The sequence below is a fragment of the Lichenostomus cassidix genome, chromosome 1Aa (genome assembly GCF_008360975.1).
Source record: "Lichenostomus cassidix isolate B80296 chromosome 1Aa, HeHo_3.0, whole genome shotgun sequence".
In the NCBI taxonomy this organism is placed as follows: Eukaryota; Metazoa; Chordata; class Aves; order Passeriformes; family Meliphagidae; genus Lichenostomus; species Lichenostomus cassidix.
This window is the reverse complement of record NC_139480.1, coordinates 6,863,599-6,891,097: the sequence shown is the minus strand read 5'-3', so window position 1 is coordinate 6,891,097 and position 27,499 is coordinate 6,863,599. Positions and strand designations below refer to the sequence as shown.

General features: G+C 43.2%; 1 protein-coding gene across 2 annotated transcripts in view; it reads left to right on the top strand.

Moving 5' to 3' along the window:
• The window catches only part of FRMD4A (FERM domain containing 4A), a 355,196-nt gene that overhangs the window by 51,858 nt on the left and 275,839 nt on the right, over positions 1-27,499 (top strand). The gene's annotated exons all lie outside the window — the stretch shown is intronic.

The window sequence follows — 27,499 nt, the reverse complement described above, 5'->3', positions numbered from 1 at the left end:
TTGCAGCCATCTATGTTCCTTGGCTTCCAAAAACACCCCAAGATGTTCTGGGGGAGACTTTCCCTCACTGGGAACTGGAGCAGACATCCATCTGCAGTACAGGGGCTCAGCTGGAACTCATCATTGCAGGTGAGAGCAGGAGATGGTTGTGGCACAGGGAAGAGCCCAGTAAGGTGATGCAATGACTTGGGTTTGCTGGGGAGCCCCCAGGTGTGCTGTGAAATACTGATTTCTGCATGTGCAGCGTGGCTTTTGTTTGGAACAAGGGCTGCATTTGTCCCAAGTCTTCCAGGGCCAAGATGTGGCAGCTTCCTCCTCAGCTGGCCAGGAGGGATCAAACTGCTCCAGTGAGGAGAAAGACACTGAATAATTGTTTGGGTAATAAGTCAAGTGGAAGGGTTAAACATTTTTCCAAGTCACTTCTCCCTGCTCACTATAAACAGATTCCATCCTGAAAGTCTGCTGCCTATTCCTCACCAAGTGATAAATCCTAGAACCTCACAGGACCAAACATTATTTTCCTTCAACCTTACTTGTTTTCCCAGGGACATCACAGGGGTCTACATGCATGTATCTGCCCACATCCAGCATCCTCCATCCCTGCTCAGCGTCTCTCTGCTCCTGGTCATGCAGGCTGAGAAGGGAGGATGGATTTAGCCAAGGGAGGGCAGAGCCCGCAGAGGGAGCTGTGGCAGCGCTTTCCCAGAGGGATGCTCGGCTCTCAGAGCCAGGAGCACATCCAGCTCCTCCCTCTGATGTCCTTGCAGGAGCAATGTGAGTCCTGCACCTGCACCTTTGCCTTCCCAGGGCAGGAAATCGCTCTGCAGAGCTCAGTCTTGCTGCTGCTGCTGAGAGTGTGGGGACAGCCCACCCCAAGAGACCACAGGGACTGTCCCTTCTCAAAGGCAGGAGTGAGATTTGTCCCTGACTGGCACCTCATCTGCATTGCTTTTTCGTGGTCTGTTGCTTACCTGTGAGATGGGTGACTAACTATAAGACCTTCAGAGGGGATCAGATTAAAACACCATTAACACTTCTGCCTGGTGCCTGGCTGTGTGTGTCCACAGTCAGTCTGGGGAGCAGGTCCTGCAGTGCCTGCCAGCAGGGATGTGCACTTGTGTCACTGTGTGGGGACACTGTGGGACACCCCAGAAGCTGGATTATGGACAACACATGCAAACAGAGATGTACAGCAGTGAAGGAGCTCCCTGACCAAGCTGGGGCAAGTGGCTTCACCCCTTAGTACTTGTTTCATCGAGTGTAAAATCAAGAGTAGGTTATTTACCTTCTTTGAAAAGGGTAGTGTGTTTCTTTGTTGAACAGAGCTGTTCAAGAGGACATTACTCACCTTCCAGATCTGTTTATGGGAACTTTTAATTTAACATTTCGTTGCTGATGTTCAGCAATAGACTTTTTCCAGCATGTCTTGTAAGATCTATTATCAGTGTTCGCTGAACCAGATCGAAGAGAGAAACTGATGTCTTTTATTGCTTCATCTATACATGGTTTGCTACTTGGGAGAATAAAATATTCCATGTTTATTGAGAATCTGCATTATTGAGAATTGTATCAATGCTTGTTTTATGTTTATTGACATTGCATTTAGACTGGCTATTTGACTGCCATGTTGCATTTGATCAAGCTTAACTTTGTTTCTAGGTCATGACAATCTCTTGTTCTGATAAAAGGTAAAGGGGGGAATTCCTATTTTAAACACAAAATAATTATAATTCAATTTTTTTGGAGATATGCACATTGATGCATACAAGCCTTGATATCTGCCCAGTCCACAGGGGAGTAATTTTGACTTTGAAGTGCAGAATTGTGTTCATATTTAATAACTAGTTCTTTTTAAAGTGAAGCTTAATGGAGGTTTGTTGGTAATTATTCTGCCTCATTGATAAAGATCCCAAACACACAAGAGTTTCAAATTATTTCACAGCTGATTTATATGCACAAAGCATAATTAGAATCATGTAATTTCCTTGCTAGTTTGGTTCTCATTTGAATATAGAAAGATGTCACTGAGAAAAACTTTTATACTTTCTTGTTTGACTGACACCGAAAAATCAAATATGAATTGCAACCAAAAAAACCATGTATAAAGTGCTGCACACTATTACTGAGCACTATTGAAATACTGCTTTGAAGGCAGAATTATAAATTGCCTCACGGGTGCTTTTAATGTTCTCCCTACTATATATTATCAGGGACCTTCACAAATGTCAGTTTTATAAACACCTCTATGAGAAGAGAAGATGCTTTTATCACCATTTTACAGATGAGGAGCTGCAGTACAAGAGAGTTTAAGGTCAAAAATGTCCACTCAATTTAGCTACATTATTGGAAACACCTAGAACTTGATTTTTCAAAGCATTACACAACACAGTACATACTTGAAGTACTACCAAGAAAGACTTCAGCATTCAGCATTATGCCAGACCTAATTCCAGGATTTCCTCTTGATTTTAGCCTGGAGAAGGGTGAGAGCTGCAGATTAAGTGAGGTGCCTGGTGCAAAGCAGTGACAGAGGAAGAGGCAGAGCCCAGGTCCCTCCCAGGGTGTCCAACAATGCCTGACCAGGAAAACTTAACAGTAGTAAGAAGATATATCATGGTCAGGAAAATGATGGTTATTGGGGGTTTTGTGGGAAAAAGACAACGTAGAGAAATTTCCACATTTGGAAGGGAGCTGAGGGAATATGTAAATGGCTGAAATAGCCACTGGTGACATTTTCAGATGAATAATATTTTGCATTGGGAGCTGATTTTTCTTGCTTGGAAATTTTTCAGCATTCCCAGCAAAGTTAAAGTCCAGTCTTATACTGAACTAGTGACTGCTGCATTCAGAGGAGGGAAAGACTGTTTGAATTACCAGACAGCAGCACTTTTCAGGGACTTGTCTCACCATCCTGGCATGGCATGAAAAAAATCCCAACATGGAGCTTGGGAGCACTTGTTCAGCTCTGTATTTATCCTCCTGCACTTGTATCAAGCCTAAGCCTGTGGCTAGCACAGGTCTTTCCCATGAGAATTCCTTTTGTGTTTTATAAATAAAGATAAAGTTTGGATGTTATTAAAAACAGTGTCCCAAGATCTGGATGGTGCAGGCCTGGCCAATCAGGCCTAGGGGGAGGTTTCTGACTGACCAATCTGGGTGACCTTTGAAAACTCTATATATATGATGAAATCAAAACAATAAAGGTCTTTCCTTCTTGCCACTGAAAACTGGCTTCTTTACTCTGCTAGCAGCTCAACAGCGACATAAGCCCACATCTTTTTCTCCCTGTGCCCTTCTGCCACGTTTTTTGCACACTTCCCAGACTGAGTAGGTCTGTGGGCACCACCCTCCTAAGTTACTCAGCTGAGATACATCGCCAGCAATTGGCCACCCTGCATCCTAAATGAAGCAACTATCCTTCAGGGAGAACAAAAAGAAAATACATGATCGTATAATGAAAGGCTGTTTCATAAATTATAAGTACCAGGTGTGGGATTGAGCCTGCCTAATTTAAGGTCCCAATTTGTATCTATAATCTAAATGCCTAGCAACCCAGTCCTGGGAGGTGGGGTTGAGAATCCCTGTGCCACTGACAAAGGATGGAAGGTGCTTTTGGATGTCTCCAGAGGGAGGTGCAGTTTGCTGCAGTCAGGTGCCTGTGGTTGGCAGTGGAGTTGGCTCAGCCTCCTGCTCCTGCATTTGATGTTTGATTTTTCTCTGGGTAGTTTGCTCTTTGGGGTCCCTGGCTGGACATGGATACACACTCCTGGAGATCCAGATGTCCAGAGCTGGGCTGAGGATGCCTGGAGAAGAGAAGGCGTCAAGGAGACCTTGGAGCACCTTCCAGTACCTGAAGGGAGGCTACAGGGGAGTTGGAGAGGGGCTTTTGGCAAGTGACAGAACAGGGGGAACAGTTTTAAACTGAGAGGATAGGATGGATTTGAACTGAGAGAGGGCAGGTTTAGGTTAGATATTAGCAAGAAATTCGTTACTGTGAGAGTGATAAGGCCCTGGCATAGGTTGCCAAGAGAAGCTGTGGATGCCCTATGCCTGGAAGTGTTCATACCAGCTTGGACAGGGCTTAGAGCAGCCTGGGCTAGTGGAAGGTTCCCTGCCCATGACAGGGGGGTTGGAGCCAAATTATTTTTAAAGGTTCCTTCCAACCCAAACCATTCTGTGATTTTCTGATGCATGGCTAGAAGGCACTCTGAAATCCCACATGGATTATGCTCTCCCCACAAAGGCACATCTTCTGTTTCCCAATTCCTGGGGGTGGGGAGTCAGCCAACCTGCTGCAGCTGCTCAGCCTGGGAGAGGGAGACCAAGCAATTTACAAAAGACGTCATTAAAAGCCACAAGAAAGCAGGGGTTTGTGATAAGAAAACTGACAGGATCTAAATTAAACAGCATATGCAAGGTGCTGGGCATTTGTTTATAAAACATGTTCTTACTCAGAGAGAAGGAAAGATCTTGATACATCTCTGTCTGTGTTTCTTGCCCTGATGTGCAAAGGTAAGGCTGTGCACAGTGAGCCCTCAGTAATGACCCCTTCTCTGCTTTCCCTAACTCAGTGACATTTGCCTCCTGTTACAGGTGGATGGAATTAATTTTTCAATCTCTCTCCACTGTGGACTCCTTCTGTCTATAGAGAGTCTGTTGAATTGTTGTGGATTCTGTTACATAGCCTGTTTGACACCTCAGGTCAGATCTGAACCACAGACAAAGTGAAATTGAATTTTTCCTCCTGAATTTCCCCTTTCTTATTTTTCTACAGGTCTCAGTTGTGTTCAAGTTGTGCTTTTACCAAGTGCCATACAGAATCTAACACCACACGTATGTTAACTGCACTTTAACTCACAGACAGATGAAGCATCATACAAGAAAAGGCTCATTTAAATTCTATGTTATAATGGAGTGACAGATCCATACACTCAAAATCATGAGTAATTTTCCTTCCCATAATAGTACTGGCTTAAAAACCACATTACCACAAACGTTGTGTTTTGTTGTGTTTGGTTTATTTTATTTTATTTTATATTTTTCATCTGCATTTTGGAATTTCCCATTTGAAAGCTTATTCCTCAAGAACAAAGGGTGGTGACTTTAATTCCATGCTCTCCAGCTTTAAAAACGATGAGGCACAAAGTTTAAGGGCACAGATGATACATTTAAAACACAGGGAATTCCATCCTGCTGTATATTTCACCAAAGACAATACCTGATATAAGCTGTATATAGTCCATGCTCGGTTTATGTTCCCTAACAGACTCTATGGAGCTGTCACAGCTGTCTCAGGGACAGGAGAGTCTCAGCTCCATAATGAACTTTCACCTACCACATATTTTACCTCGAGCCTTATTCACCAGCCCATCCTTCTTCAGTTACTGAAATCAGCATTTTCTATCCTGTTCATTACTCAAGAGCACTTCAACCGGACCTGATTGTCCAATGTGGCCTCTGAAACCTTTGGAAAGTCCTTGACAACTTCAAATGCTGTACAAAGCCAAAAAAGGGGGTGTGGGGGAGCAATTGTTCACCACTTCCAGTGGAGTAAAAAAGAGCAGAGAAGATGCAATAACAAATAACAAATGGTTTAGCATTTGCAAGCATATGACTCAGGGGCCTTGCCTTGCTAAGCTCATAAGCATCTCTCATGTGCCACTTAGGCTGAGTTAGTACAGAGGCTTTACTAATATTATTGCCTCTGTGTTTGGCTTGAAAGAGATGGGAACCTCTTTTCTGTACAAGGGAAAAATTGTCTTGTAACCAGAACATTTTCCAGTGTCATCCCATCATACAACAAATGAATTTTCTGGTAGAGTCTCAGTGTTTGAAGCCTTTGGCCACGTTTCCTTAGAAAGTAGTGTGACCCAACAGCAGGAGGTCTGTAAAATGAAACAGTTGGTGCCAAGGACTTCTCTTATGCACTAATTTCCAGGTATTCACTCCAGACAAGCTTTAACCATATCCCATAAACTGTCTGGTCCATCAATGTTTGAAGCACATTAGGTGTGTTCCTGCAATGCTTCTGCATCATTCTTTCAGCTGGGGTTTAACTGCAAGGAGCACAGGTGATGTGCTTCAAGACCACTTTGTGAGTTGAGCCACACATCAGCTGAGACAAACCAGAAGACTGACTCTGAAAAAGCATTCAGTGTAAAATAATACCTGACTTTACACACACTCCTTTTTGGGAAGGTGGAGTGGCTGGTCTGGGCACAGAGGACTGGCTCCACACTCGTGCTTTCTGGCAGAGCTGCAAGGGTTGTGCTCCTCTCATTTGGCAATACCTGTGCTGCTGGTCCTCAGGCTGGTTGGGGAGGCTGCAGTCTCCTCCTGTGATCTGTCATGAGTTGGGTGGTTCACAGCTTCACAGATGAGAGCTGATAGAGCAGATCATCACTAATCAACAGGGCTTGTCCCACAAATCCCACTGAGAAGGAGGTCACTCAGGGACTTAGAAAACCCTGCATGGGCCAGAAATGAGCAGAGGGTCAAAACAAATGTGGGAGAAACCACCTTGGTCATTTGTCCTAATTGATAAAAGCCCACAAGCTCCATCCTCTGCTCTGGCTGTGACATTGGCCATGCAGTCAGACAAGGGGTATAAGACATGAACTGATAAAGACCAAGGTCACTGTGGATGACTTGGTTTGTTGGAAACATCTTCAGGCTGTTGTTGTCAGCTGATTGTGGCTATGGATGAACATCTTTCTATATCCACTCCAGATGTTAGTAGAGGTCTTAGCACCACCATAGAGTTTTCAGTAGCCATTGTGGTCCTTCAGGAAGTGTGACTTCAAGAGATTTCCTAGGCTTTTTGCTTTCCTGAGTCAAATTTACTGGCCAGTGGAGAGAGGTTTGCTGTAATCTAGTTTGCAAATATGTTTCTTCCTCTGATCATACTCTAAATGAATGGACTTTTGTCAGGGTTTTTACAGGACTATGAGTCTTAAAGTTATGGACATTAAAGATGGTTAAGGACAGGGTTTGCAAGATGAGCCCTACAAGATGCAGCACTGGGACTAAGAGTCATATGAAATGAACAATCAGAGTCTGGGAGTGATTTTCCAGATTGGAGTTATGCAGTGATTTTCCTGGGAAACAAAAAAAAAAAAAGAAGGCTGATTATTGCATGGTTTCTTTGCTAAATCCAAGGTGTATGCATTCTCACAGATGTAATCTGAGCAATTTTAAGATGCCCCTTATGATGTTAGCCCCTACCCTGCAGCCTCAGTGTCCTTAACAGGTCTTTTGAATGCCTCTGGATCATCTCAGTATGAACTCAGTTAGGTTTAATAACCTTTTGCCCCATAGCAATCCTGAGTGAGCCCAGAGTTATTTTTAATCACACGTGGTGCCTCTCACTGCAAGTGATCCATGCAGCCCCAAAGATCAGCAGGCATCAGTCATCCACAAACCACTCACACACCGTATGAAACATGTAGCTCGTGACCTCCTGCTCCCTGAAGAATAGTCAATATTAAAAGCAATCCCACAATATTCAGTGGCACAGGCAGAGGTCAGATCAGACTGGCCCTCGTTAATGCACTGTGTCAGTATTTCTTTAGTGACCTCATCAGTCCTCTAAGAATTATCTTTCTTTAAAAGATGCCATGTCTGTCTCCTTATGAAGAAAACCATCTGGATGAGATTTGATCTTGCATGTTCCCACTTCTAAGAGAGAAGCAGTATCATGGAAGAGGCAGTTTGACCCCTTGAACTCGGGGGGATTTTAACCCTGAAACTTAATGACACTTAAATTTCTACCTGTCCTTTAAGAGAGAAATACAGCCATTCTGAGACTCTGGGTTTCTGAGAGGTGTGTAAGGGAAGCACCAGTAAATGTACATGTTCAAAAATGCTAAAAATGTGTCTTCAAGCATTTGAGATGAGATTCAGGAGCAGATGGTCTTTGAGAACGAGGGATTGGCAACTGCGTCACCAAGTCCTTGAGTTCAGTGTGTTGTAGCAAGAGTAAGTGATTTTCACTCAGCTCATATTATTCATCAGAGAGTGTGTATGTGTGTGCTTTTAAATAAAACATGATTATGTTTCTTTGGTTTAGTTTTTGCATACTGTAAAGCTGAGTATCTTTCATCAGTTGGTTTGGCTTTCAGACTTTGGCATTTTAACCAAACTAAATAAACATTCTCAAACTTTCTTAAACATATATGCAGAAATGCTGAAAAAGTTAAATTTGCCATAAATGCCATCTTTCCACAGAGAACCAAGCTACCATTTTATTTATGCCATCATATATTTCAAGCTGTCTATTCCTCATATACATCATAAGAGAAGAATGTTGTAGGTAGGAAATAAGTTGGGAGGGGTTAGGTCTGTTTGTTTGCCACATTCTATTTGTTCACGGTTTATATTTGTGCTTATTTTCATTGTTTTCTTTGCAACAGCAAGGAATTTATGTCTATAAAAGTGAGCCTTATATTCTCTGGAGCTTTTGTAAAAAAAAAAATCAAATTCTGTAAGATTTTCAGTACAAAAATGGAAGCTGGCAGTTCTCAAATAGTATGAAATTAGTTTAGTTTAGTTTCATTCTTCTGTATCTCCTACTCATCTACTGCCCTCCCTGAGAGTCAGGCATTATCTATGTTTTTTCTTAGTGTTCCTCTGACACTTTTGCTCTCCACTTGACAAATGCAATCAAAACATAGAGCAGAGCAATCTGGTAAATTAAGGTACTAAAGATGAGAGTTGATTCCAGAACACAGACAGAATTCTGTGTGGTTTTCAGACAAAACCCACTGAAGGTCATGCATGACTTTTCAGCCAGTGCTGCCAGATTGTCAGAGACAAGCTGCAGTTGGGGGAGAGGAAGCAAATCGTCTCACTCACATTTCTGTCACTGTATGATTTGGTTCCCCACCCCCCCCCCCCAAGAAGCTGCCTGGAGTTTTTAATTACTGCTGATTACTTATTCACAACAGAGGTTCTTCACAGAAACACACATCTTCATGCCCTCTCCTACAATACATACATTGTGAAAAAATAATTGCACAAAACAGCTGCTTCTGATTTCTTCCAGGCTGGCTGCTCTTGGGAATGACAGCTCTTGAGGAGCTAAACATTGCAGCCCCCTCTGATCATGTCACCCCACTGGATTTGAGCACAGCTCTGTCCCTCACCTCCCTGAAGATTCGGACATCTTGCAACTTTTCATGTTCAGGTCAACCTCTACTCTGCCAGTGGTCAGCAATTTGCTTTGCAAATCTTCCCAGGATAGTCTGAGAGGTCCATGAACTTTAGATGTGATCAGCAGGGACCCTGTGGTTGGTTATTGGCTTCTCCTTCAGATCCTGAAGGGGCTGGCATTGCTCCTCTGGGGTGGCTTGGAGGCAAAACTTACAGAGAGAAAGTCCCCAGGGAGATCCAAAGTTTTGTTTCATGCCACTGGAAGTGATTCTGAGCTTTTTGCTCATATTACCCAAAGACTCTGCAATTATGGTATCTCTGTACAGAGGTAAGACAACAGCACTGAGCAAGTTTTGAAGACTTCACAAGTGAAAAATCCCCATGTGGGCAGCTTGAAGGGAAAGGCAGCTCAAGGAACCAGTAATGAGGTGCTGCTTCTTTGTTTGGGATGGAAACTGCTGAGTAAATAGAGCACTGTGAGCCACAGAGAGGTCCAGTGTGAGACTCATCATGTCATGAATTTAATCAGGCTTGCTCATGGAAAGTGGCTTGATGATTTGGGGGAATGTTTTTTACACTGCAAATGTTAAATGACCCTTGATAAATAAGGAAAACCTATTAACAGGCTGCTCTGAAAGCAATCAGCGTTAATTACCTCAAAATACAGGGTTTGCCAGGCTGTAAAAACCTGTTTTTTATTATAAAAGTTTTGAAAACATCTGTAAGCTAAATACATTTCAATGTGTATTTGTGTATTTACATGCCCATGTATGTGGTGATTATTCAAGGAGAATGGACTTCTGCTACTCATTTCTGCTGTTTCTTCCCCTTTTTTTGGCTCTGGTTGCATTTCCTGACTGCAGCAATTCAATGCTTGGTGTCAGCGAAATGCATATTTTTTCTCTGCATTTTTGAGCTTTTGAAGGAAGATTTGTTCTCACCCTCCCAAAACAAAATCCTCACCCACAACCTACGTGAGAATCCTTTGATGTCTGCTTACTCAGTATAAACACCCAGGATTCTAGATCCTGTTTGCCAGTCCAGGCACTAATTCTTCCATCTAATAAAACTTTGCAAGAGGTCAGAGTCAAGCACCACATCTAATCATTGATAAGCCAATAATGAATCACATATATTATGTTAACACACTCATGCTTTTATCTCACTGTGAGCATCCTTTTTTTTCTTGCTTAGAAAGGGGAGGAAAATGTAGCAGACTTTCTGTTGGTGTTATCGAGGGTAAGGACTGAAATTATTTCAGTTGTTTTTAAAACCAACCCAAACGCTGCCTTTTCCAGCTGCAGGATTTGCGTACACAAAATGAAAATGCCTGTCTGATGGCTCATGCTGAGTGTGGCATTGTATGCAGTCATTAGTGATCAAAATCTTTCTAATTCAGGTGTTAAATTTTAAGCAACTGTGCTGGTTAATAACAAATATCACAGGGCAGGAATGGCTGCATTTTGTTCACAAGAGACTTGCTGCTGTGCAGATCTAGTGCTGCCAGAGCACCCTCATTAAACAGAGCTCAGCTGTGCTGCATCCCACTCCAAAATCCAGTGGTGCCATTCCCACCCTTATATTCCATTTACCCAGTATTCAAAACACTGGAATTTTCACAGGAATAGCTAAAATGGGTTCTCAAGCTTCATCTTTCTTCCTCTTTGTTGTTGCTTTTGTGGATGACAAAGATTTTTTTTTTGTTCATAAGGGTGCACGAGGTAAGGAAGAAATAGCCACCACTTCCATTTCCACCCTCTTCCCTTCAGATGGCAAATATTTTGCCTGCAATTGCACATCTCCTGTGTCACCTGCATGTGTTTTGTTAGCACTGTCAATCCCAAGAAGCAGGTCAAGAAGGGCACTGAGAGCTTGACCGGCTGCTGCTCGGGGTCAGGAGAGGCCACCCGACTCCTGGCTCCCCTTATTTACCCATCCGCTGAGCTCCCGTCTAACCGGATTAAGTGATCCAATCCATCATGTTTGTGATAATCTCACTGAAGCAATTGATTGGGAAAGAGTAGATTAATGTAGTCCTGTGAGCCCCACTTTGCTCTGGCGCATGATACAGCCACTTGCTCCACGGCTGTGGCCAAGCCCTTTTTGAGACAGGGGGTGTTAAGGTTCATTCCCTGCTCTCTTCCCACTCTCTGGAGAGATTGCCAGGCTGACAGTGATCACTGGAGCACACTGCTCTTCACACACCTGCCACTGCTAGTCACCAACATGCTGAGGTTGAAAAATATATCTGTTTTATAAACAAGACACAGCACACTAAAGACAAGGCTAATCATGCCTTAATCCTAACACCAAATATCATGATGCTGCCTCAAAGTAATTAATTCCTTTATTTTTACCCATTTTCCACAAAACGCCTTTAACACTATTTGTTAACGTGCAAATAGGTAAAATAATTTATTTGCAAAACCCAAAGATGACAACACAGATGCAAAGCTGGTAAGAACAGGTGGAAAGAAATAAAAGACCATGACCCTGCACTTAGATTATCCCTAGTGGCTTCTCTTCTGCTTCATTATCCACTCTTGGTGCTCTGTCATCTCATGGTTACATTAGTTGGAAAGAGTCTTGGACTAGTGCACCCCATTTGATAATATATTATATATAATATATTTGATTATATAGTCTGAATCCATCACCAGGATTTATTTAGGTTTTATTCTCATCTCACTCAAGGCACTCTTGTCCTTGCCTTAATCCAGATACCACCCACTTTGATTTTGCTCATGTCCCTCAAGCATCAGCCCAAGCAGTTCAGCCCTGCCAATAAGGGCAGGAGGTGATCTTCCTGACCTAATTCAGGACACTTTAAAATTAGACATCTAATTTTGGGGTATTCACCCTCCTGTCTCCCTATACTTGATGAAAAGTAGTAGGTGTCTCCAACAGGTGGTTCATGTCATCCCAAAATTGGCATCTAAAATCAGGTTAGTGGCCTCTGGACACCTGTGGCTAGAAGAAAACATAGTGTGAGGTGGCTAACTTAAAATTAAACATCTGATTCTCACATTGAGTTTGGAGAAAAATCCTTCCCTTAATGACTATTTAAACTCAGAGTAAGCCTAGCTCACACCTTCAGGCTGGGCTTGGATAAGCTATGGCTTGGATAAACTGTGTCTTGTTTGAAGTCTTTTCAGAGTATATTAGGGTTTGGGGTTTTTCAGAGCCAGGTGATGATAGTCCTTTTTTTTGGATGGAGTTAGGGGAGAGAAAGTTTGTGGACATGCCCCTCTGTCCCACTGTGGTTGTGGGGCAGAGGTGAGGGTCTGAAGGTTGTTCAGGGTCCCATGTAAAGGCAGCTCCCTGTCCCTGATGAGCTGTGGGAACCCTGGGTGCTGTGAGAGGCTCCTTTCTGCCCCACTGCATCTGCAGAGCCAGATGGCTTAATGCCCCTCTGTGTTGGCACCAAAGACCAACTCCACCATCACTGAAAAAACAGTTTGCTGGGTGCCCCTGGGCCACCATCAGAGGCTGTGGAGTGCTAAGCAGCGATGACAACTCAGGTGAGGCAGCAGCTGCACCTGACTGCTGAGCCTGAGCCCACGTGGCTGCACAGAATTAATCCCTGACAGTGAAAGCGCATTGCGTGCCACTGATTATTCACTGCGTGCAGCAGAACAGGTGGTCTGCTGTCAAGCAGAAGGACAAGTGCTTTACCCCCCTCAGAAGCTGGAATGCAAAAAATGACAATTTTTATTCTTTAGCTGCTCCACCACTGTGGGGTTTTCTAAGCTCCCTTAGGTGGTTTAGAATTGGGGAAAACAGAGGTCCTTTGCACCCCTGATGCCTCATCCAGTGCAGAATGCAGCCAAGGCTCAGTGCTGTCCCAGGGAAGCAACAGCAGCATCCTTGCAGGCAGCAGCACAAGCTGTGTTGCCTTTCCTACCTTCTCACCTCTTGTACAGCAAGCCCTGCGCAGCATGAAAGTAAATATATTTTTATCAATTGCAAGAGGTGAAAATGTTATGATCGAGGGCTGGTAGGCTTGCACAAAAGAAAAGCCTGCCAGGATTTAAAAATGCAATGGATTTTAATGAATTTTGTGTCCCACTATTTAACTTTCATGTGTTGACAGCAGCCAGGAGAAACTGTTAAAGGTGCAGTTAATGGCAATTGTCAAATTGTAACTCGAATGGGAAAAGCAGAGTGGGTCAATAAAAATAAATGAGAGTGGTGGCCCCCTGGGTGGGATGGAAAAGCCATTGCTTTTGTTAGTCTGAAAATAACCTATTTCTCCCCTAAAATACAAGGGTGTTTCATTCTATAGAAAAGCTTAGGTGAGCTAGCAGTGCAGTGACTTGGCCTTAGACTGCTCATTGTGCAGTGCACCAAAATAACTGCATGAACTCAAACTGCTGCAAAACAAACAGCAAAAGAGGCTCAACTGGCTGCTGTTCTGAGTGCTGCTACCCACTCTCCCTGACTGAAACATACCCCAGACAGGAGCATTTTTTCCCACAAACCTCTGATTAGTCCTATATGACTTCTCCCAGAGGTTCACATTTGCTATTAGTACTTACCTTCTTCCTGGTCAGGTGGGCTGGTGAAAATTAGAGCTTCACCAATCATGGTGCAAAACTTCACATGCACCCCAGGCTTTGCCTCTACCTGTCCCAAGGCAGAGGTAACCTGTCCCAGTCAAGATGCTGGTTCATCACTCCCTGGGTGAGCTACCCAAATCGTTTCAACTCAGTGCAGACAGATTTGACCTCTGGCCTTTAAAGGTCAAAGGCTATGGCCTCACACCATTACACCCTCTAACTTCCACTTCATTTGATCTGTTTATATGGCCACTATTTTCCACATCATTGACAAGGCACGGGGTGGGTGATTTGTCACAGGGCTGACAGTTATAGACTGTAATGTGTATAAATAGCCCCTGTTTTTTAGGTAATCAATGGGAAAATGAGTCTCAAAGTCTGAATGGTTACAAATAAATGCATTTGTTTCTGCCTTTTGCAGGCATAAGGGGCAGGGGTCTTCACTGGAAACAACCACAAAAAACATTTATTTCATGGACCACCCATGAGCTAAGACCTCAGCTTGTACAGGGGAACAGCAGCTCTGATTGTGACACAAGGGCTGCCTTTCTATGCCTGACTTTATTTTGCCATCACAGACAACTGTGCTGTGTAGTTGAGCTGCCCTTATAGCATAGGGTCTGTAACACCTGCAGGAGTATGGGGCATCCCACAGCTGTGAGGCAGGGCCATAAAGCCCAGGGTCCACTATGGGTGCTTACAGGGAGGAATAAGGTTGTGTATCATCCAGCAGTAAATAATTTTCTTTGTAAGCTAAAAGTTGCAGGTGTGTTTAACAGCAATGAAAAGACTTCACCACTCTAAAATTTTTTATTTATCTATTTCCTTTTGATTAACTTACACTGTGGCCTCCACAGTCTCTTTTTGCAATGGGTTTCAGTTTAATGACACACCATAAGAAAAGCACTATGTTAGGTTCATTTTAAACTAATGCTCCGTGACATTGCTGCATGCCCAGTAGTCCCTATATTATGAGAAACCAACCAGTACTATTCTTCTATTCCTCTTTGTTGCACTGTTTGTGATTTTACAAATCTTTACTTTCTGCTTCTCTTCTCTATTTTCTTCCAAGCCCAAAAGTTCTCTATTTTATTTTCTCCATTTTGTGGAAGTCCTGCTAAACCTTTGATCATTTCTGTCACTTGTCTGTCTCTATTCTCTATTTTTTCAAGACAAAGTCATCAGAACAACACAGAGTCTTCAAAATAAGGGTGCACAGAGATTTCTACAGTGGAATAATGAAGTCTGCCTTTTACTCTCAACCCTTTCCCTTAGATTTCCTAACCTTCATTTTGACTTTCTCATCGCCCCTCCATATGACCCAATGTTTTCAGAAAACTATCCACAGTTGTCTCCAGCATCTCCCTCATGACTGCTATCAGCCCTTTAAAAGCATCATTGCATCCATATAGGCAGGTTTATTTTCTCCCCCACAACTCTCTTTGCACTAATAGACTCTGAATACCATCTGCCATTTCACTGCTGTATAATTCAGTGCCCTGAGATCCTCCCACAGCCTCTGTGGCTCTGGAATTGGCTCTCCTGAATGTTTTGTGTCACCTGCGAGTTGTGGCACTTGAGTGAGTGCCTGGGGTTGGGTAAGACGAACTTAAGGATAGCAGAGATGCAAGTAAACACACTGCTGTTGCTGTGAATTTGGCCTCCATCCTTCCCCAGCTCTCTGCAGAAGAGGCTTGGAGATTCCATGGGGGTCAGTAGAGGCTTTCTTAGTCTGTGGAGCAAACAAAAGAAGTGATGCTGGTGGCGCGTGGGCTGAAACAGGAGCTGTTACATATTGCATGCACATTATAGACTTTTTATGGCCTCATTAAAGTCAATGGGATCTTGCCATCTGCTTCAGCAGGGGCAGCATCAGCCTATAAACACACTGCACACTATTTAGATGGTGGTTTCTGCTGATCCTTGCTGTGAACCTGAACTAGGTGTGAGTTATCACTTAGAATCACAGAATCAAAGGATAGTTTCTGTTGGAAGGGACATTTAAGATCATCTTGATCCAACCCCCTGCCATGGGCAGGGACATCTTCCACTACACCAGGTTGCTCAAAGCTCCATTCATACTGGCCTTGAACACTTCCAGGGATGGGGCATCCACAATTTCTCTGGTCAGCCTGTTTCCATGTTTTACCACCCAAACCGTAAAGAATTTTTTCCTAATATCCAATCTAAATCTACCTTCTTTCAGTTTAAAGCCATTAATCCCTGCCCTGTTCTATCACCACGACGTGCCCTTATCCAAAGTCCCTCTCCAGCTCTCTTGTAGCCTCTTTAGGTACTGGAATGTGCTCTTTATATCTCCCTGGAGCCTTCTCTTCTCCAGGCTGAGCACCACCCTCTCTCAGCCTGTCTTCACAAGAAAGGTGCTTCAGCCCTCTGATCATCTTTGTGGCCTTCTGTTTTTCAGGGGGAAAAGCAGAAACTGAGAATAACACAGAGATTTCAAAGACCATGACTGTCTTGCATCTGGTCATGTGTGTCTGAGCACAGGAAATGAGAGGCAGACAAAGGGATTCTTGGCAATCTGTCCTGTGTTACATCCCATGTCAGCAGGTCTCTTTCTGACTTTCTCTTTTCCTCAATCTTGCAACTTCACAGCAAGCTGGGAATCTGCTGGGAAGGTTGTGAGCTAAGTAGGTGACAGTGATAGTGAGACACAATTGCAGAAGCTGTAATAAGCAGTATTGATTTTGAATAAACACGTGAGTAATATCGACTTGGAGGAGCTCGCTCTTAACAAGTGGAAGGACTGACTGAATCCAAAGGGTGGAAAACTGTAAGTCCCATTTTGGAGCTGGGTAAGGCAGGTTTCAGTCACAGATAGGAAATCAAAGTCTGTTTCCAGCATTCTTTTTTTCAGTCCTCTTGGCAGATAAGAACTGCAGGCTGTTCAATTGAATGATAAATAAAAAGTTTTAGATGGATTGGTAGAGAAAGGGTAACAATGAACGGTGCAGTGTAAGAAAGGGGTGAACAAATCGTGGTTCAGAAGAGGTGGACATCTGAATGATACTGAAATATTAAGGAGAAAAAGAAAGTTCAGGTGCAGAAAAAAGGCTCACAATCAGGCCGTAATGTCTATTAGTGATTTTTTTTAAAAAAGCCAACAAAACACCCAAACACCATCTCCGCCACTGTTTCATATCCACACCCTCAGGTCCCCTCAGGATAAATGGAGATATACCATGGACTCAGTGGACTTTGAATTGGGCTCACAACTCAGGAGTTAATAGCACTGAAATCAGTCAAATGAGACAAAATGGAAAATTATCATGTTGCCATTATTGCTTGAACAAAAGCAGAAGTGCCTTAATGCTTCCCATTTCTTGATGAGCAGCTCCCAGATCTTTGGGTTAAGGAAGGACCCAGCTCTCACCTCTGAGACTTGCTTGGGATATCTCTCTGTTCAGATAGACAGCCACAGAAAGGTTTCTGTCCTGGGTGCTGCTGCAAAATTACTTTCGGCCATTCATGCAAGCCCCAAAGTTCACCATGGACACATGGACCTCAACACTGGACCCCATGACCCTGATATAAAATGTATATATGGATTATATTATGTGCAGTAGTGCCACAGATGCATAGCATAGAAGTAAAGGGATGGAGCTCCTTTGCATAAAGTCACACAGAAAGGAAAAGTAGGGCATCTGGGAGGCAAAACCCCCATTTCTTACAACTCCCTGGTTGTTTTTTCTGTATGGCAGCAAGAAGGCTGCTGTATGCAACAGGGGTCTGCTGAAATGAGGGCATCCCTTCTGCACATGCATATTCAAAGATTAAAGAGAAAGCTTTGAAATATTTTCAGAAAAGGGGTCAATTATGTAGATTTTACATGGCTTGTTATTAAGGCCAAAACTCACATCGTTTTCACAAGGGCTGGAGGATACCAAGGCAAAGATGTAAGGGCTGGAGTCCAGATTTGCCTGGAAGAAGGGAGGGAGAATCAAAACATTGTTAATTATATCCTTTCAAGAAAGGGCTTGTGGTGCTAGGAATTCATCCCAAGAGGGTAATTTCAAGGCCACAAGTTGTAATATATATTATTGCTGGTCTAAGCAGGAGCAAGGGAGGAACTCCAGCTGTGACACCTTTGGTAGCTTTTCGCAGGAGACTCTACTTGTAACTTAAACAACCTATTTTGGGGAATGTGATATCCTTCCCCCAGCCTGGCAGAAGTCTTCAGCACCAATACAATAATGACTTGAAAGAAGACTGGTCAACAATGATTTCTGTGGACTTTACAAATGCTTTGATGAATTTTATTACAAAGGCTCTCAAGGAAACCAGAGGCATTTGGTGAAAGGTAAAGTATTGTGCCATTGATTAAAAAACTGGCCAGAACAAAAAAACAGAGCAGGATGACTAGTTAGTTATTACAATGCCAAACACATAACAAAAGGCTACCAGAGGGAACATATTAACCATCTTTTCATGCATAAATAAAGGGTTTCATTTAGAGGAATTAAGACTATTATATTTCTTTTATATCCAATGAAAACTCCAGAAGTATCACTTTTCTCAATTAACATCGTACACATTCAGAGGTTATTAGAAGGTTACTGAAAATATGGTGCCTTGAAGGGAGGAAAGAGCTGGGTTTTATAGTGTCTTGTCCAGGGTTTGATGTATTTCTTGAGTCTGGGAAGGAATGCTGCATCTTGGTGTTGGAAAAGTGTTTTTATGTTCACAGTTTTCACAGTGCAAAAAGAAAATGGAGAATGGTGGGAACAATCAACACTTTATACCTGTACCAAAACCTCACAATAGGTACAATGTTACATTTGGATAGCAATGAAAATTTAAAATCCCAATAGAGCAGCTTGCTGTTTCACAGCTGATCAAAAAATGATCACATAAAACCATTTTTCAATGGCAAAGCAGATTTCAGCTAAAGATTTCAGGATTATGAGCAAATATCACTTCCCATGAGAAAATACCCAGTTTTCTCAAAAAGCTAAAACATTTGGGCCCAGATAGTGGTTTTCAGAGGAAATTGTGGAATCTTATGATGCATACAGCTTACATCAGAGGGAAAAACATTTTTTTACCAGCTTTGTAGACCCAACTATTCCTGACTTCTTAGCATGAATCAGCTATGAGTATGGAAATGATAGGATAGTGGTGTAACACTTTTCTTCTAGAGATGTCAAAACATTTCCCAGAGGCACTGATGTCTCTTCAGCACAGGAAGACTGAGGAGAAGGAGAAGGAGAGCTGAAGGTGTTTCTTAAAGCCAGTGTGAGGAATGAGACCTGCATGTCCTAGTTCCCCATGCAGGTGCCCTTTCCAGTAAATTGTGGGGTATGTTATTATCAAATGAAAACCTCTGAGTTGATTTTTCAGAGTTGGCAAAAAGAGGCAATGAATAGTCACAATTAGAAAGCTAACTCTGACTTTTTCTAAAGAGGAAAAATATAGGACTGCCCATTTATCTCCAAATTGAATCGAAGACTGTAGAACTCTGCGTGAGCATTGTTATTTTCCTTTATCAGCAAGGCATTGTTTTGTTGCATGAAATCTGTATGTTCAATAGATTTGATTTTCCAAGCAGCTGGGTTATCTTGTGCTGTGAAGGCTCTCTCTCAATCTCAATTGCTGTGCTTTTCTCAGCGCCGTTCCCAGCTGCTCAGAAATGAGCACAGTGCTTTCATCTGTCTTTTCATGCTCTTATTAGGTGTGACAGTCTCAACAATACCCGTATGTAGGAAAATATGCAGGTTTTAATTTATTTTTTTTTTAAATGTGATTGTCAAAAATTATGGGCGAAAAGATGTTGGTTTTAAATAACAAAAGTTCTGCCATGATCACATGCTAATGATGTCTTTCTGGGCTTTTTTTTTCACTTTGCTCTAACACTTAATTGCAGCCAATCCTTATTTATCCACAGGAGACAAGGGAACAGAAAAGAGCTGAAATATGCAGAGTTGGGCCATAGGTGCTTTCCAAGTGAAGGTGATACACAATTAGGATTAATGTACATATCTGATCATTTGGCAAACGTCATTTGAGACTCTGGACTGTTGATTAGCCACTTTTTTCCTGTTCTGATAAGTGCTTTTTGTGTAAAGAAACCCTCCTCATGACAGGAGGGGGCCATGATTTTAGAGAACACCTATTGGCATGACTGAAGTACCAGCACAACAGGAGAGAAAGGGGAAGCAAAACCCTTGGGAGGATGGGATGCTGCTGTGCAAAAACACTTTTCTCTGAAACTAAACAGTGTTCAATGCTATAAGCAAATGCTTAGAAAACCAAGCTGGAAATGCCTGAAAATTAGTGTCAGCCTTGCAGCTATCCTGGAGGCAGAGCAACTGCAATGGGAGACACAGATCCCACTGAAAGATGTCAGCATGTGCTGTGTTGTCATTTCAGCTCGAGTTTGCACTTTTCAGTGCATGGAAGTGTTTCATAACCTGACCCCTGTGAAGGCAGGACCAAGGGTTTTGCTGTCCAGAAAGGGCCAAGCATGCTAAATCTTCAGATGTGACAAAGTGGTGGCCATTCACAGCCTTAGCCCAGTCATTTTTCTGCTTGAAGCCCTGGGGAAGAGAGCAAAGGGAAGAGGGCTCTGCCAGGAAGCAGGAAGCAATGTGTGCAGGAGGGAGGATGGAGGATTAGATTTGCAAAAATGCCTACATTTGAATTTCCTACTGATCGTTACAGCGTGCAAAGCAAGTTTCCTTTTGCAGAGTTTTCTGGGCTGCTCTGTTGCCAATGGTTTAACAGAGGTGGCTGCACTTAAACCAGAGTGAGTGAGAAGTCACCACACCTCCAGCTCTGCCAGCCTGGCTATGGAGTGCTAACCTGGGGGCCAGAAAGTCTTTGTCCCACTGCTCTAAGTCCAGCAGATCCCAGACAGAGCTCTGAGAAACAGCACAGGAAAAAAGAGGATGTTCTCTTCTCTGTACCATAATGACTCTCCTGTCGTTGTAACAAAATGTGTGAGACAAGGAAATAGTGATAGAATGTACATTTGCTCTGGAAATGTCACCATCAGGTCTGAGTTAATGTCATTTGGATTAGAGGGGACTATTCACATCTGCTGGAAATGTAGCCAACAAACTAAGATAGACAAGGAGCTACAAAGCCAGTCTGCATGCTGTTCACTTTGAAGTATTTTCCTATTTTCTTACTGCAAGTGTATTTATGAAATATGTACTCAGCACACAACCACTGTGGGCTTTTCTCAACATCTAGCCAATGCAGTATTTTAGATGTAGTGACACTGAAACTTTATATACCTGAGGCTACAATAAGGGCTGTTAAACATTTTTCTTTTGAATGTGAAACTCAGGAAAGCAGCTGATCTACACAATAGCCTATTCTGCATTCTTAAAGGCTTATTGGTGAAGGTTTGATCTACAGCCCAACACTCCTGGGTTGGGCAGCCCAGGGCAAAAGAGGCCTTTGTGTAATGTAGTTTACTGAAGATTTTTAACAAAACAGATTACCAGCAAAAGCGTTATTTTGCTAGCCCAAGTGTGCCTAAGGACTTTGCCTGCATGAGAAACACTGACTTAAAAAAAAAGAAAAACTACAACCAAGCAAAGAACAAAATACAATAACTTAAATAAGTTACTTCTCACCATTGATCTGGAAAATGACACTTCAAGCAGAAACAGGAGTCCTGCAGTAGATTTTCCCCAGCAGCAGATCAAAGTCTTCCTCTTCTTGTGGCTGTTTGCTCTTTCTGCTGTAACTTACTGCTCTTCCCAGGGCAGATAACACAAACCTCATTAATTCACTTTTGGGTTTCTTTGTACATGTATTTTTTTTCTTTTACCTGGGGTTATTTTTCTAATCCAACATCTCCAAGATAAATGGGCACACCAACTTTGGAGACTGGGGAATGGATTTGGATAGGATGAGGAAGGACAGGACTCCTTCACTTGCTACTGCTAGATAGATCATTCCCTGAAACCCCAGTCTGCATGTCTGACACTGCTGCTTAGAGGCTGCAGTGCTACAGGATGAGTTTTCCTTAGGTGAGACAATTTCACCTCCCAGATGGTTATCACCTGTGGGTAATAAAACCAGTAATGTTTCTAAGTGACCTTTTAAAGTGAAGACCACTTAATTATCTCTAGGAGACTGATTTAGAGAAAAAAAAATACATATATTCTGTATATTTTTACAAAGTGCAAGGTGTTAAGGATGTTTTTAAAGTGCATTAAAATTAGGGAAAAAAATTCTAACTAGATTTTCAAATCTATGTTAGGTTCTGCAGGAATAAAAAGTGCCTTGAGCTGAAACTAGCAATTCAGTAGTGGTCAGCCCTGGCAGCCAAACACACCCTGAAGACTGGTTTAGATCTGTGTCTATGGCACAGACAAGGAGAGGCTGCTGTTCCCTTGGACATGAAGCATTTGCCAGGCAAGGGCCAAGCAGTGGCTCCACCTGGGCTGTCCAGGTAAGAGTTAAGCACCCTCAAAGTGCCTCACTCCCCTCTTTTCACAGTCAGCCACAGATGTAGCTGGTTCTGGTGCTCATGCCCCACTAACAGGTTAAGCAGCACTAAAAGGAGCAGCTTGCTGGTGATTTTTAGCTAGGGAAAGAAAAAAAGGATCTAAAAATGTATTTGTGCCTGGCAGGGTTGATCTGCAGAACTAATCCTTTGCATTTCTTTTGCATCTCCCATCTGTGATTTCACACTTAATTGACTTATCCATGCAATGTTCCTCTGAGGTATAGATTATCTCCATTTTCATAGTGATAAACCCAAGTGTGTAAGGGTTTGAGATGTAACTTGCCCTAAACCCTCAAGGGATTACAAGGCAGAGAACAGAGTAGACCTGGGTCTCTCCTGTGCACCCCCAAGGTGGGTTCCCTTTTCCCATGGAGAAACACAACAACTCATGCTCCACATGGCAATGAGCCACCATGCTGCGTCCAGCACACCTCACCATTGCCCAAAACCTTCAGCAAGGATTTGTGGGTCTGACCAGAGCATGAAGCATGGAGCTGCTCTTGTCCCACACGTGTGAGCCCTGAGGAACAAGTCAGGCCATTGCTCGTGGACAAATGCCACAGTCTCCATCACGTGTTAGGATTTATTTTTAGCTATCCCAGCGTCAATAACCTCAGTGCAGCACCAGCTGCATTGATCGTGCTGATGCTTTGAGGATCAATGTTTGTAGCAGCCCTGGCCACAGCTCTTTGGGGTGATCAAAGCTGCATCCTCCACTCCTAAGGCTGAACTTCATCCCTGTGGATGACTTTCACTTGTTACATGCTTTGGGTTAGCCCTGCATAACCCCTGCATAACAGAAGACAAGCATCAGCTGCCCTTGGATCAATAGCAGAGCAGCCCCATGCCATGGACTTCTTTCCTTGACTAAACTGTCTCCTTCCCCAGACCTTTAATTGTGTCTTTGCACAATGATTCTGCCTTTTAAATTGTTTTTTAATAAGCAAAGCAAGGTGAAGAGAGAAGGAGAGCTAAGAAGTGGTCATGTTATTACAAATGCAGTGGCGGATAAAAAGCAGGTGAGAAAACACTTTACAGGAAATTTGGAGGAAAGTTGGGTGCCTAGCAGTCATTACATCCAGGTGATAGTAAGACTTCAGTGTAATGCTAATTAACTTTTAATTGATTGAACTTTGCAAAGTTAATGACCTTTGCAAATATTCCAAAAAAAGGTTTCAGGCAGATTTCAGGCTTTTGCCACATGTTGTAGAGCACCTACCATTATTTTAAAAGGTTCAGCTCCATCATCACAATGACTGCCTTTCTTACTGCATGCAAGATATTTCAGATGGGCAATCAGGGTGTTAGGATAATGAGCAGAAACCTTAATGAGATGCTGTCATCCTTACTTCTGTCAGGATTGTGGCACAGGAAACACAGAAAAATGCATTTTTTTCAGACAGTAAGGGCACATGTCGCCTTTTCCTAGCATAGGTCAAGGGAACTGAGCCTTAGAAGTGCCAATTCATTCCACTTACTATAAAGAAATGATAATGGACCAGCTAAACTGGAGCCAGTCACACTGTAGATATTTGAAGCTGGCTGAGATGAATCCCACCTCTGACCCATCTCGGTGAGTTTTCTTTTGTTGTTTCCAGATAAAGAAAGATTGGGGTCCCTGAATTTTATCAGCATCTAATAGTGCCATGAAATCTAGCATTGGATATTAATTCAAATGAGGCTTTTATGCAAGTGGGGATTGTTGTTTAAGCTGAAAACAGGCTGATGATATATATTCATTATATGTAGAAGCTCTTCTGTGCCTTGCTGGGGATGCTGTGCTGGCATCTTTATTTTACATCTTTATTGACGTTCTGGGAGATGCACAAGTGTCCCACTAGCCCACTAAAGATGGCAAAATGAGACAGCAGGGAGACCTAGGATCAGAAATACTCTTAAAAGAATATTTGACTGTGGTTCATGCAGTGAGAGGAGCACCCAAAAGGGCATAACACCTCTGCAGACACTGAGAGCCCCTGCCCCAAGGAACTGAATCTGAGAGGTGAAAGGGTTGGAGAAGACCAAGAGTTTGAATGAGCTGAATGAACCTCTGCATGATTTCACTCTCATCTTGTTTCCAATGTCAGTGAAACTTTGGTTAGAAACAATCTTAGCTGGGACACGCAGTGACCAATAGCCAAAGGGCATCACCAGGGAGGCTTGGGGCACAAAGGGACAGTGACCCAAGGAGGGACTCACAGGCAGCTGCTGAAGTAGCCATGGACAGAGCTAGAAATATCCATTGCAACATGAGGCAACATCCTACCAACATCAGCTTTTACCTGGGGGAGTGACAGAAGTCCCATGTCTGTCTCCTTCCCCAGAAGGCAAATCTAAGTGACAGTGATGACTCTGAGTTTACAAACAGTACTCTGGTTCTAGAGAGTGGGATCCATTAGGGGATGAACAAACTAATGTAAAAATACATAAATTGAAAAAATGTAGGATCATCATGAATAAAAAAGGGATCACATGGTTCGCTGGGTCTTGTGCTCTGGCATCTGATGATGTCCTGTGAAGCAGTCTGTCTCCATCAAATAAGGGGAGTGCAGGATCTACCTTGGACTCTGTCATCTGGGGGATCCTCCTGCCTACAGCGTGTTTTCCATGCAGATATACCTTCTGAGACCTGCAAAATTCTGCCCCAGCCTTCACCCTCAGAAGGATCAAAACTGCACATACACTTTGGAGAAGAGATGGTCTCTGGTGGATCTTTCAGTTGGGGTTCTGATTTGTGTCAAAACTAACCCCACTTTTAAGGATTTTTAATCTTTAAAATCTCAGACTGAAATGGTATTTTATAGAACTCCTTTTGGGCAACCCAAGATTATTCTTTTGTACTTTGTCAACCCCTTTCTTACCCTTGCCCCTGTCTTCAATTTCTGCTTTATCCCAAGCCCATCTGTTCATTCCCTCCTTTTCTCCTCTTCCCCAGGCAAAAACACTACAGTCCAGGATTTGCACAGTTGTAATGACATCACTCAGAGAAATGGCTATTTCTCACTTCATGCCTTGTCTGCCATGGGAGCTGCTCTCCTCTCCTCTTCCAGTACACACAGAGATGTGTCCAGAGTGCATTAAGTGTATTTATGTGCATTTGCAGAGTATCTGGGAGTCACCTTGCACCAGAGGTTGTGTTTTTACAGACATGAAGTGGCTATAATCAGGTTTCTAACTGAGAGCATAATGGCTGTGCTTGAGCAGAGTTGTAGCTTTGGGAAACAGTGTTTAATTTGACAGAGATATTGACAGGGATGGGATCAGAGCCTTTACATTGAAAAAACAGTTTCTGTTATCCAGTTCTGTTGATTTCTTCTTGCAAACCAAACACAAACACTCAGTGTTTCTTGCTTTCTACATCGTGCCCTGTTTGAATGGTTACTGAAGTGGATGAATAAATCATCTGACTGTTGAAACTGCATACATAGACCTAATGCTCTGCTGAAAGGCTTTGTGTGTGTTTTGACTGTTAACGTCCAGAACAGCAAATATACCCAGCAGCAAAAGGAAAATATAGCTCAGTTGCTATTTAGGGAAGGAAGTCCCTTCATATTTCTAGCACAAGTTTTGTTAAAAGACTGAGAAGGATGCTCAGCCTTGTGGTCATACTCACTGGGAGTACCATTTACTGGGAGGCCACTGCCCAGAGTATTTCCACACTGGGAGTACTCTGAGAGCCCAGAGACCATTTTCTCTGCTGGGGTGGAGATTTTGCACAGCAATTCTCAATTTGAATCTGTAAGCCCCATCTCTACAACACCCATTTTTCATCTGTAGATCCTCAAAGTATCTATAGATACCCAGTGAGCCAGGAGTGAGGCAGGTGAGGCAAGAATAAAGAAGTTAGCCAAAGCCTTGCCCAAGCCACCAAGCCAGAGCCTGATCCTGGGAATCTGCTTCTTCAAATGCTGCACTCCCCATCTCTGCTGGGGTGGTTTATTTGCGTGGTAGAGAGGCAGCTTTTCCTTCCTAAACTGCCACACTGGCTTAACAGGAATCATGGTAAGAATGGCTGAGATCATTGATGTGTCACAGAGATAAATGCCTTTCAGTTATTGGAGGAGGGTGGACAGACCCTGATGGTCCTGCTGAGCAGGGCAGGATGCTGAACTGGCTTTGCTGTAAGTCAGTCTCTGTCTCAGACTTGTACAATGACCTGTGGTCCTCACATAGACTTTTTATATGTCTGCCTTCCATATCTAGGAGGCAGCTAAATCAGTCTTATTAATGAGACCCCGAGACTTTAATACTCATCACACTGCTTTTGCTCTCGTGGAAAAAGCCTAACTGTTCTGGAAAAAAAGCAGGTCATTAGAGCTTTAAGGATGAACTCCAGTAAAATAACTGATGTTTCTAGCCCTTACTGGAATTGGTGCCAGAAGGGTAAGTGGCAAATGATTTTGAAAGCACTTACTCATGCAAATGCTGCATCAGTGGAACAGCTTGCACAGAGCACGGGTGTGTCCCCTCTTAACCTCCTCAGAGGCGAGTCCCTCTCCCTCTGAACACCCAGGGCAGATCTCAAAGGACTGCACTGGCAACCTTGGAGAGGAAAACCTTTCTCCATTTTGAAAATACGCCCTACAACCAGCAACAAATAAACACAGCTCCAGTTTCTCAGTGCTGCCAAAGCAACACACCCAGTACAGCACTGTTCCTCCCCTTGCATCACCGACAAAGCTGCCAGCTGAATTGCGCCTCTATCCTTGGTGCCTTGGCGTGGTACCAAGCAGGAAGCACACAGATAAGCTTTTGGGATCCCAGCAGCTTTTGCAGGGCTGCTAGGCTCAAAAAAGAGCCCAGTGCCTTGCCACTGGCTAGTAAAAAGAGCACATTTCACTCTTAAAACCATTGCCGAGAATCTTTCTGAGAACAAAGCTTTATATATGCCAGGAGATTCCTTCAGAATGAGATCTGATACATCACATTTGTTTAACTGTGTTTAAAACTTAATCTACAGCTAGAGAGGAGACTGAAGAGGAAGTGCCATCCCAGAGAGGATGCACCCAGCCATCAGCACAACCCATAGTCTGTGCCAGGGTGCATCCTCCTGGCACCTCTTGGGGACAGGAGTCCCCAGGCTGGCACTGCTGGGAGCTGCACCCACATGGGTGGCACCTCTTCCCCATGCCACCCCAGTCAGTGCTGTTCTCACTTCACTTTGCCATCCTCAAGAAAAAATCAGCTTTCTCATCACCAGGAGGTACCAAATCTGCCTGCAGACCCTGGGCAGTAGCAGCTGGGACTCACCACCATATCCAGCACCTTTGCCTTTTAAAAAAATGTATCATATAAAAAGGCATAT